Raw genomic sequence first — 12,736 nt, forward strand, 5'->3', positions numbered from 1 at the left:
ACCAATGAAAAGAGGGAAAGGGCAGAGGAAAAACAAAGGGAGAGAATGGCGCATTTGCGGTCCACACTTGCGCTTATCATGGGAGGCGCGTGCGCTTTATTGATTTGATATTTTCTGCGAACAATCTTGCCACTTGTTCAAATTCTTTGAATATGTGGATTGCTTAGGCTCGCATTTAGCTCTTGCAAGTTCTTCGCCGTACATTTTCTAGTCGTCCTTGAATACAAAAAAGTTTGGCGACTCACTTTTAACAACGCGATTGACATACATTGTGACTTACCACCAAGCGAAACTCCGAAGACCCTACCATGCATACTCACATACTCCTAAACTACACGAGTCAACGTCCAACAGCTGAAATATGCTCATTATTACAATAATAATTCGAATGTATCTCACTTGTTGAACGTCGTTTGATGTTACTAGAGACGGGGGACCTCAAGAAGTTAAAGTCACACGCCATTTTAATTTTGGTAAACTGTTGTGTAGCAACATAACACACCATCAGTTTGCGGCGTAAACTAAGCATAAAGCAACGTGGTGGTGAAGCACAAACGCTAGAATAAATAATGCGTGACTAGCGTGTAAACTAATCGGGTGGCATCATCCACAAGTCAATATTTAGACGTCAGCCGCAGCAGCCCTAGTAGAAAACTAGGCGGCAAAAATCCGTTTCACAATACATTTGTTACTGCAACATAATCATTCAATGAATCAAACACTTTCAGTCAACATCAACTTACTCCTCAGTCCAAAGAGTTTCCCCTGCCTTTCATGCACACTTTATGAACGTCGAGCTCCTTTGTGTGTTTTCTGTATTTAAGTTCTTATACAATCTGCTATTAAGTATTTACACGGCAAAAAAAAAAAGACGACGAGGACAATGAATAAGTCAGGACAAGATTGGAGCTGCCTTTCAAATGACGTTTTATTGCAAAGTTGTTCCCATTCAGTATGCAATGTCACCTAAAAACAAGATCCGACTGTTAAAAGCAGCGTAAGAAAATCAGCGGTCATATAATTGTGGTGTAGTTACGTTTTAACTTGAAAAGCAAACCTCTGCTTAGAGCGATAGATTGTTGGCTCACACAAGACCGCGCATGCTTTTCGGTGTAGAAATCTTCGGCAAATTCGTAGGTGTGTTGATCTATGTGCACCATAAGATTGGTAGCCTAAGGTTAACCGTGAGCAATCACATGGCCGTCAATGGCTTCACAGTTGAGAGCTGGGTCTGCTCCTTAGCGAATTAAAATGTTCTGTCTAGCGAACATTGCAGGCAGTTTGGCCAATGTAAGCCTTGCAGCAAGACAGCATGTAAAGCTGGTGGTGTGCTTGAAGCCGCCCCATTCTCCGGTTTTGTATAAATGGCCGAGCGCTTTCCAAAGCGTTTAATCTTCTTTGATAATTTAGCAGACTGCAATGTTGGGCTAGTTGGTTCATGCTTTAAATGTGGTTCTGGTGCAGAAAGAGCAAAGTGGAAAGAATAAGGGACGGAAAGAGTGCCATTTGGCTCTATTTCCACTTAGTTTTGCTACGCCAGAACCAAATTTCCCACATTTTATTCTTTCGTAACTTTGCGCTGGGGTCTATATTTCTGTCGATCTGGGTTTTTAAGCGTTTTCTCGCCAACTTGGGTGAATCGTAGTTCATGGTCTAGTGAGTACATCATCGAGCTTAGAGACCAGGCTTCGGAACCAACCGTCGGATAAGTGCCACTGGGTATGAACCACTCTTCAGTTACAGAAAAAATTCTTTAAAATTCATGCGCTGCTGGGCAGAATCGATCCCACGGCATATATATTGAGACAATATTGCCTGAACATGTATTCACACAGCCGCCACGCACGGTTTTCGTGGCAGCGCCCCTAAATGTTGCAACGTGTTCATTGGGTAGCACGGGAGAGGAACCCGGATGCATACACGGCCTCATATACTACAATGTGTTTCGATGGTGGCAGTAAAACTGTGACGCGACATTGCTTCAATGCTAATCCCAGTAAGTTCGACATTCCAAGTAAGATGAGTATATACCACCGATAATTTCTGACGAGAATTACGTTGACACCGTACCAACGAATACTAGCAACCGTCTTGAAACGGTGTGACATCGAGCGCAAGTACGGATTTAACGACTATGTTGCGTTTTTGCGGGGCACGGGCATAATCGTCAGTGTTATGTCGTGTGACTGCCTTGTTATGGTACAACAGTTTGAAAGCACCAGCTGATGAACTTGGAGAATCCTCATCCAAGTAAAGACGGTAAACCTCCAAGACTAGCCTGCGTAGAATGAATGCATGATTTATACAAGGAATGCATGATTTATTCAAGCAATACGTCAGAAGCCGACAGCCATTTTACAATTTTGCAATGTGCTGAGACAGCCCTCTATAGAGGCTTGGCAGTTCTAAGTAAGTTCATCCAGAAAAAAATTACATCCATCTGTCACTCTCGCTAAGCAGTAGTTAGCTTTCCTAGATAACGCAAGCACATATCTGCACATCGCCCAAGTGCCGGCTGATTTTGTCACCCCAAATTTAACAGCCTCATCTGGGTCTGCGTGAACTTGTATATTTATTCGGCACATGCTTTCAATAAACCATGAATTGAAAAACAGCGCTCGTGTCTCCCCTACTTTATCCTTGTCTCCATATGTTTCTTTTTTGCGCTGCAAATAGTGAATATATCCTAAATCGCCCAGTACACAAAAAATATTCTAGACTATCTGTTTTTTATAATCGTTTGTCGTTACTCAATGCAAACACCATTGCACTTTACTTGTATTTGCGGCAGAGACAGACAGTTTTTCATTTTCTCGGGCAGGCTGGGGCCCGACGAGGTGTGCTCTCTCTCTCTCTTTATATATATATATATATATATATATATATATATATATATATATATATCACGAACGGTTTATTTCATCCAAGCTCGAGCTACGACGAAGAAGAACAAGCCGGGTGGCTGATGATTATCAATACAGATGAGGAATTTGTACAGCGATGATGATGTGTAGAGATGCAGAAGAGTCAGTCATGGGTCGCACTCACATTAATTCCCTCCCGCGGTGAAAGTGGCCGCCTGGTCGCGCGACATTATGATTAAATGCGGCGAGTCTGCCGTCCTAAGCGCGATACATGCACAATTTGTGGAGCATGGCCAACGGTGGTCGGAAGAAATTCTATAGGGCGAGACGCGGTAATTAACCGGAGATGTCTGCTCAATGACCGGGTAGGTTCGAATAAAACGACTGGCGAATTTTCCGCACAAACCGGGAACGCGCACAGGAGTCCATCGAAGAATTTCGTCACCAGGGGAAAAAGTGACAAGACGGTGAGTCGAGTCGTAGCGATGCTTCCGAACCTCCTGAGCAATGACGGTGTTAATGCGGGCTCGATGACGGCAGGATTCGAGTCGAAACAAAAAAGTTGTCGCAGTTTGACCTGAAAGGCGAAGCATCAATTGCGATACGAAGTAATGATAGTAGCTTTATCAGCTGTATAAACTTGGACATGCAGCAGCACCGTCAACACGCAGAACTGCTGTCGACGCCGCCTTTTGCCCGCGTTCGCACAAAATGCGTGCGGCGTTGGTGACTGTTGCCGGAGCCTCTGATATAAATAGCCACTTGGTGCCGCAGCTAAATGCCGCCTCCCCGCCTCCCCCCCCACGGCCTTTCGCCCGTCGGAAGAAGGCGCGTTTGCTCTACATATATGGTGATTGTAAAGGAGCAAAGAGACGCCTACTTCTGCAGCCCTTACGGGAGCACGGCGCAGAACGCGCGTTTGTTCGGCGCCGTGGGTTCACTCCTCGTGAAATCGCGCGTCCCTCGCCCCCTTTCACTCGCACATACAGCGTTCGGCGCGCGGCGACGATTTCATCTCCATTGACGTCACGGCGACGTCGACGGCAACGACGACGGCAGAAATCTGCTTTGGAGTGTCCTTATAATTGCTATCGCAATAAAATTGTTCTGAGAAGGGCGTTGACGAAGACACGTTGTAGCCGTAAGGAACGAGACACCCAGAACGAAACTAGGTGAGCGGCCATAGACGAGGAAAAATGGAGAAAAGCTGGTGGTGTACGTGTTGCACAGCCGTATTGCGAGCAAATGTCACAAACGGCACGATTGCATCCCAGTTGGTGTGGTCGGGGCTGATGTACATTCCAATCATATCCGTTAGAGTGCGATGACGACGCTCTGTCAAGCCGTTGTTCTGCGGGTGGTAACTCGAAGTGGTCTTGTGAACGGTGTTTAAGGCGCGCAGAACTTCCGTAAGAAGACACGAGAGGAAGGCTTTGCCGCGGTCGCTGAGGAGAACGTGCGGAGCTCCGTGACGTAAGAGGATGTTGTGTAGAAGGAAATAGGCGACTTCAGCGGCACTCCCAGATTGTATGCAGGCTGTCTCGGCGTAGCGAGTCAAATGGTCTACGGCCGTAACAGTCTAGCGATTTCCATTGAAGGTCTTGGGAAGAGGACCGTACAAGTCTTTTCCAACGACCTCGAAGGGCACAGCGGGACAAGGAAGAGGTTGCAAAAGACCAGAAGGAGGACTTGAAAAAGAACGCATGATGCGACGTGCTGGGCTACGGCAGAAGAGAGACCAGGCCAAGAGCACCGACTGCGTATTCTGTCGAATGTCTTGTGGTATCCGAGATGACCTGCCGTCGGATCATTATGAAAGGCTTCAAGCACCTCACGTTGCCGAGAACGTGGTATGATGGGTGTACAGGAGCGCAATATCATGCCTGGAAGTCAACCAGTGCGAATGTGCAAGACGCCCACTGCTTATCGCAATGCTCCTTATATAGTCAGCTGCGTTTCTGAATAAAGTGTTTTTGTTACCTGCTACTCGCCTGGCTAACATGGTGTCAGAAGTGGGCATGGCAGTTAGTTCCTGCCCGCGCGGCAAGTTTTTACATGGGATCACAGCCCTAACAGCAGTAATACAGCAGTAATAATTCCCATGTAGGAGGCAAGGGTTAATCGGGAACGACAACCACAAGCCACGACGATGGCTTCGACACTGCTACCACCGCCCAAGCCGCTCGACCCTACTGGTGACATTTTCCACATTTGGAACATCTGGAAAAGTGAGTTCGAACTTTTTTCAACAGCGACAAGGGTGAATCTACAGCCAGAGGATGTTCAGACCGCTACGTTTTTAATGACTATCGGTGAAGATGCAAGGCGTGTATACCGCATCTTCAAGTTTGAAAACGAGGAGTAGAAGAATGATCGGAAAGTTTTAATGCAGAAGTTCGAAGAGCATTACAGACCAGTTACAAATCTCACCTACAACGAGTTTCGGTTTGGTTCCAGGAACCAGCGTGAGGGCGACTCATTTACCGAATGGCTCACAGAACTGAAGACTCTAGCTGCGCAGTGTGAATTTGGCGAGATTGAAGGTAGACTTCTACGCAGTAGAATAATCCTTGGAATACGGGACAAAGAACTGCAGCAGAGACTTATCTCTGAAAATCCCTCCTACGCAAAAACTGTTGAGATTTGCCGTGCTAAGGCACAGAGCAAAGAACAGGTCGCTGAAATCCGAGGCAGCCAGGGCGGCAGCACTTCATTTGAATCGGAAAGGCACATTGACGCTGTAAAAGCAAAGACTGCCACCTGCCCGAAATGCGGCTTACAACATCAAAAAGCGACAAGATGTCCAGCAGTAGGGAGGTATTGCAAGAATTGTAACGGCCGAAACCATTTTGCTAGTGTGTGCCGCACACCAAGCTCGAAAACGCGACCAGAAGGACGGCACGTACGACAGGTGGCAATGACTGGCGGCGAGGCATACATCCTTCAAGCGTTGGAGGTTCAAGCGGTCACGAGCGACGAGCACTGGGTGTCAGTGTTAAATGTGGCTGGTATCATGACCAAATGTAAGATAGAAACAGGGGCGAACTGTTGTGTTATGCCAGAAACGGTCTTTAGAAAGTTATCAGCGGTGCCAGCACACAACTGTTGCGCAGCCTTGCGTACGTTTTTCGGCCACACTGAAAAAGCAATCGGAAAGATAAACCTGCTTGTGTCTAATAAGAATCGGAGCACCGAGGTCACGTTTTTCGTTGTTGTCCAAGATGTACCAGTTACATTAAGCGGGAACGTCGCTGAGAAACTTGACCTGATAAAACGCATAGATACCGTCAAGGAAGTATCCGAGGTCCTGATATCTGGCTTTGAAGAGACATCTTCTAGGGTCTAGGACAACTTGAGGGCATTACCTATCACCTGCAGCTGAAGCCCGATGCACAACTAATCATAAAACCAGCGAGAAGAATTCCCGTCGCCCTTCAAGAGCCCGTGAAAGCGAAGCTCGACGAGATGGAACGCGATGGCGTCATTGCAAAGATGACAGAGCCTTGCTCGTGGTCCAGCTATATGGTTGTAGTGCTCAAAAAGGATAAGGTACGCATATGCTTGGATCCTTCCGACTTAAACAAGGCGATTTTGCGGGAGCATTACCATATGCCTACATTGGTAGACGTACTGCCACGGCTGCAAGGAACCAAACATTTTTCCACCCCTGATGACGCGTCAGGGTTCTGGCAAATAACCCTCGACCAAGAAAGTTCGCGTGTTTGCCCCATGAGCACGCCGGTCGGAAGGTACAGATTTCTGCGCATGCCATTCGGCATCACATCAGCGCCAGAGGTTTTTCAATGCGCTGCAAGAGGTGGTTGGAAGCTTGGCTGACGTAGCTGTCGTGATGGACGATATATTGATCTGGGGAAAGACAAGGCAAGAGCATGACATGAACCTCACCGCGTTGCTTCAACGCTGTAGGGAACGCAACCTAAAGCCAAATAAAAAGAAGTGCCAATTTTTGCAGGGCAGCGTACGTTACATGGGCCACCTCCTCGCTGCCGAAGGGCTGTCACTGGACCCGGACAGAGTTCAAGACATCATGCAAGTGCCCACGCCGAAGAACCGTAACTAGCTTCAAGTGTTATTTGGAATGATAAACTTTGTATCTCGCTTCATCCCAAACCTGTCGGTCGCATCTGCACCCATTCGGAAGCTGCTTAAGAAGGACGTCGCTTGGACGTGGACAGAAGGGCCGAAAGACAGTTTTCAAAGGTTACGAGCTAATCTTGCTACAGCACCAGTCCTAGCATACTTTGACCAGTCCAAGCCAGCGAAACTGTCCGTGGACGTGAGCCAGTACGGTGTCGGAGCAGTCATTTTGCATGATGACCACCCCATTGCCTATTGGTCCCGCTCCTTAAGTGCCACACAACAGTGGTATGCACAAATTGAAAACGAAACCCTAGCCATAGTTCATGGCTGCATGAAATCCAAGGACTACATACTAGGACAACCCCTAGTCACGGTAGAATCCGACCACCAACCACTGGAATCAATTTTCAAGAAACCGCTTTGCGATTGCCCTCTTCGCCTTCAACGCATGCGCCTCACTGTTCCAAGATTCCCTATCAGCGTGATAGGGAATCTTTGAACTAGGAAACTAGGAAAGGAAGTGTCTTTGGCCGACGCACTTTCGCGCGTTCCTTGCAAAACGCAGCTGGTGGATGCAACAGAGCAATTTCAAGTCAATGTTGTTTCTTCGTTACCTGTTTCAGATCAACAGCTGCTCAGCATGAAAGCGGATACTGATAAGGACACCCTCATGACCGAACTCTGCCGTTACCCAAGTACAGAGTGGCCCCAAAGCAAGCAGCAGCTGCCGGATGCCTTAAAACCATACTGGAGCTACCGTGATGAGCTCCACGTCGAGGATGGGCTGCTTCTCAGAAGCAACAAGCTTGTAATTCCGCCAGCAAAACGCAAGGAAGTTCTCGGCCTCCTCCACGCTGCTCACTGTGACGAAGATAAAATGAAGGCGAAAGCAGGTCAAGTAATGTACTGGCCAAACGTAAATGCCAACATTTCTGATGTGGCGAAGTCATGCGCTGTTTGCCACAAGTACAAGAAAATAAATGCAAAGCTGCCCATGCTGAGTCACGAACTACCGAGTTTGCCATGGCAGGTTGTCGGGGTCGATCTTTTTCACCACGAAGGCAATGATTACCTCATAGTGATAGATTCTTACTCATGTTACTTCGAGGTTTGCAAGCTTAATTGGAATACCGTTACTGCTGTAATCAACGGAAGTGCAGAAATCCTTGCGCGTGATTTTGTTCAGGGCACGGTAATCGACACAAAAACGCACTGCACTATAACACTTCTGCACTAGAACAACTGGAGAGGACCAGGGGCTCGAGGAAGGTCATATAATATTCTGTCGAAGCATGTCCAATACATTTTCCTCGATGATTTCGCACTCCTTATGAGACACGTGATATGGCCGCCGGTGAACAATGCGGGTGCCGTTAGTGTGTATGCGTTGAGTCTCGGAAGCCATCATACCGAGGGCTGTAGAATTAATGTCGAACCAGGAGCGGTGTTTTTCTAATAGTGCGAGCAGAGTGCTATTCTGGGCAGCGGTCATGTCAGGGCTTATGGTTGCCGACAGCGGTGTGGACGAGGCAGTGAGTGACGACGACGTTGACTCTGGTCGCACAGGTGAAAGGGCAACACTTGCATCAGGGTGTGTATTAACAGCGCAAGTGACACTTGATCCACGAGGTAGCAGTCGAGACTCGGTAGTTTGGTTTAACGCGGTCAGGAATGCAGAGCCATGAGAGAAGCGAACAAGGCCAGGAGTAATAGGAATTCCTCGAGATAGCGTATGACCGTAGGGAAGAATGAGAACGTCGCCATCCCGAATGTCACTGGAATTGACACTAATAATTTCTCCTATAGATGGCCAAAGAACATAATCGGAGTGAGCTCTTCGAGTGTATAACCACGTTGCTCATCCTGTTGACGCCGCCTACAGAACAACACTTTGCGAGTCTGCAAATATTGATAGTCTTTTTAAGTTTTGATTTCATTATATACTTTACAGCCGATAATATTGCATAGGCCTCAGCCGTGAAGATGCTTGTCTCCGAGTGCAGTACACCGGATTCCAAAAATGATGGACCGATGGCTGCATAAGTTAACCCGGCATGTGACGTGTGAGCGTCTGTGTAAAACTCTGTACACGAGTATTTAGATTGGAGTTCTAAGAAATGCATTCTAATGTGTGCCTCTGGCGCGTGTTTAGTGAATTCTACGAACGATGTGTCACACTCTATGAGCTGCCACTGCCACGGCGGCAACAGTTTCGCTGGAGCCATAGGACATTGTTCAAACAGTGGAACACCCATTTCCTCACTGAGGTTCCTCACACGGAAAGCGAACGGCTTTCTCGCTGCAGGTCAATTATGGAAGAGTGTGGCAGCGGTCACGTCATTTATAGTTGAATAAGAAGGATGTTCAATGTTTGCTTGTATTTTCAGAAAATATGTAAAACTGCTGTATGACCGCTGCAGATGAAGTGACCACTGATTCGACTCTACGTAGAGGCTCTGGATTGGACTTGTCCTGAAAGCACCAGTCGCGAGACGGATACCCAAGTGGTGAACGGGGTCTAGTATATTTAACGCACTTGGCGTTGCAGAATTGTAAATTATTGACCCGTAATCAAGGCGTGAGAGGACAAGACTTTTATACAAGTTAAGCAAACACTTTCGATCACTACCCCAAGTCGTACGTGACATAAGCTTTAAAAGGTTCATTGTCTTCAGGCATTTTGCCGTCAGATGCTTAAGATGAGGAATAAATGTGAGTTTACAATCTAAAATGATTCCTAAAAACTTGTGCTCGCTGCTCACAGAGAGCGCATCTCCTTTGATTGCAATACTAGGGACTGGCGTTACGCCTCTCTTGTTAGTAAAGAGTACGCAAGTGCTCTTCTGGGCATTTACTCTGAAACCATTTTCCTCTGCCCATTCGGACAATTTGTTTATTCCAAGCTGCACTTGTCGTTCGCAGATCGCAATCTTGCATGACTTGAAGGCTATTTTCACATCGTCGACATAAATTGAATAAAACATTGTGCGTGGAATGACTTTGTGCAGGGAATTCATTTTTACAATAAATAGTGTGCATCTACGCACGCCTCCATGTGGCACACCGGTCTCTTGGGTGAATGACTTAGACAAAGCGTTGCCCACTCTTACGCGGAATGTACGATTAGATAGGTAACTTTCGATTGTATTTAACATGTTGCCACGGACACCCATCGCCGAGAGATCTCGGAGAATGCCGTAGCGCCATGTCGTGCCGTAAGCTTTTTCTAGGTCGAGAAACACTGAGAGGCAGAACTGCGTATGTATAAAAGCATCCCTGATATAAGACTCAATGCGAACAAGGTGGTCTGTTGTGGACATACCTTCCCTGAAACCACATTGCAAGGGGTCTAGTAGTTTGTTATTTTCAAGAAAACAGATTAAGCGCATGTTTATTATTTTTTCAAATAGTTTGCACAGGCAGCTTGTTAGGGCTATTGGCCTATAGCTGCTGGCTAGGGATGGGTCTTTGCCTTGTTTAAGCACGGGGACGACTATAGCTTCCTTCCACGAGGACGGGATGTACCCATCCCCGCACATGGCATTGAAAAGATACAGGAGTGTTTTCAGAGTTTCAGGATGTAGGTACTTATTCATTTCATATATGACACGATCACCGCCTGGCGCCGAGTTATTGCAGCAAGCGAGGGATGCCTTAAGTTCAGTTAAAGTAAATGGATAGTTGTAGGCCTCACTCGATGAATCTTTACGTTTAAGGGGCTGCCGCTCTTCGCGTTCTTTGAACCTCAGGAATGTTTTTGTGTAATGGGACGCACTGCATACATGTTCGAAGTGTTCGCCCAGACAATTGCCTAGTCATCCAGGCTCTCACCTTGGGTACTGACTAAGGGCAGTGGGTGTACCTCCCGGCCTTTTAATTTATTTACTCTATTCCACACTTTTCTCTCATCAGTGTAAGAATTTATACCGGAGATGTACTTCTCCCAACTCTCCCTTTTAGCACGTCGACGCGTTCTTCTACCCTGGGACTTTATTTGTTTGAAACTAATCAAGTTTTCGGCAGTTGATGAGTCGCGAAGTCGTCCCCAAGCTTTGTTTTGATTTTTCCGTGCTTGTTTACATTCTTCATTCCACCACGGAATGCGACGTTTATTCGCAAGTCCGTTAGTTTGACGGATGCATTTCGTGGCAGCGTCAAATATAAAGGCTGTTATATAGGCCACAGCGTCTTCTATATTAAAGGAGGAAATATCACCCGTGCTTAGATATGTAAGTTCCCGGAAAAGTTCCCAGTTACCCGTGTCAACCTTCCATCGGGGAATGTGAGGTGAGCATATATCTTGTTTTGTTAAGTTTATTATAATTGGGAAGTGGTCGCTCCCAAAGGGGTTCTTGAGAACGGACCACTCCAGGTACGGAATTACTGTACTCGACACGATACTTAAATCTATAGAGGAGTATGTATTATGCGCCACGCTGTAGTACGTTGGCTCTTTCTTATTAAGTAAACATGCTCCTGAGGAAAAAAGAAAGTTTTCAATTAGGCGACCTCTCGCATCGCAACGCGAGTCTCCCCACAAAGTGTTATGTGCGTTTAAATCTCCGACAACAATGTATGGAGCCGGAAGTTCATCTATATAGTTTTGAAATTCGGTTTTATTAAGTTGGTAACTGGGAGGGATGTATACAGAACTGATATTGGTTAGCTTGTCAAAAAGCACCCCTTGGACAGCAACTGCCTCTAGGGGCGTACGAAGTTTTATTTCCCTACAGGCAACACCTCTGTCGACTATGATAGCCACACCACCGGATGACACAACAGTGTCCTCGCGGTCTTTGCGAAAAATAGCATATTGTCTGAGGAAATTTGTATATGTATGTTTGAGGTGTGTTTCTTGAACACACAGCACCCTGGGACTAAATTTGCGGAGGAGTTCTTTAACGCCGTCAAGATTTTGAAGGAGACCTCTGACGTTCCAATGAACTATTTGAGTGCCCATATTAAAAAGAGTTTTGTGCTGCGTGTTTACGAAAAGATAGTTAGCTTGCAGAACCCTTTAGGGGCCCTGTAATGCGGGGTTTCTCTTTTTTGGAGCGGTCGAGAGATTCTCGCCGCTCCTTAGGCGCTGGCTGCGCAGTCTGGCTAGAAGATGTGTCCATCGGCTCTTGCGGCGCTCTGGACACTCGTTCTTGCGAGCGGTTTGTTCGCGGTGAAAGCCTCGTCTCGAGGGAGGAGACCCTTGAGGCCACCAGCCCGGAGGTCGATGGCCCCTTCTTCTGAGATGGCGGAGCAGCACTAGCTGCAGCCGCTGAGGGGGCGGATGGCGTCACCGCCGGCTGACTACGTGTGCCAGACAGCCGCCGAAGGCCGTTGTGGCGCAGCCCCCTGACGCGTCCCATTGGCAAAGCTGGTTTTTGGCAGGTAGGACACCTGCCTTCGTGCATGTTTGAACGAAATATTTTGTTTAACTTTAATCGTGACAATTTCCTTTTCTTTTTTCCAGGATGGGCAGGACCGCGAGTACGCGGCGTGCTCCCCTTCACAGTTTACACAATGTGGGGTCTTATTGCACGTATCAGACGTGTGTTCAGAAGCACTGCATTAGGCGCAAGTAGTCCGACCGCGACAGCTCTGTGAGCTATGACCAAATCTCTGACATTTGAAACATCGCAGGGGATTAGGAATATACGGCCTGACTCTGATTTTCACGTAGCCTGCCTCGATAGTCTCGGGCAGTATACTTGTGCCGAAGGTTAGAATGAGATGCTTGGTCAGAATTTCTTTTCCGTCACGCCTCATCTTAATTCTTT

The sequence above is a fragment of the Dermacentor silvarum genome, chromosome 8 (genome assembly GCF_013339745.2).
Source record: "Dermacentor silvarum isolate Dsil-2018 chromosome 8, BIME_Dsil_1.4, whole genome shotgun sequence".
Classification (NCBI taxonomy): domain Eukaryota; kingdom Metazoa; phylum Arthropoda; class Arachnida; order Ixodida; family Ixodidae; genus Dermacentor; species Dermacentor silvarum.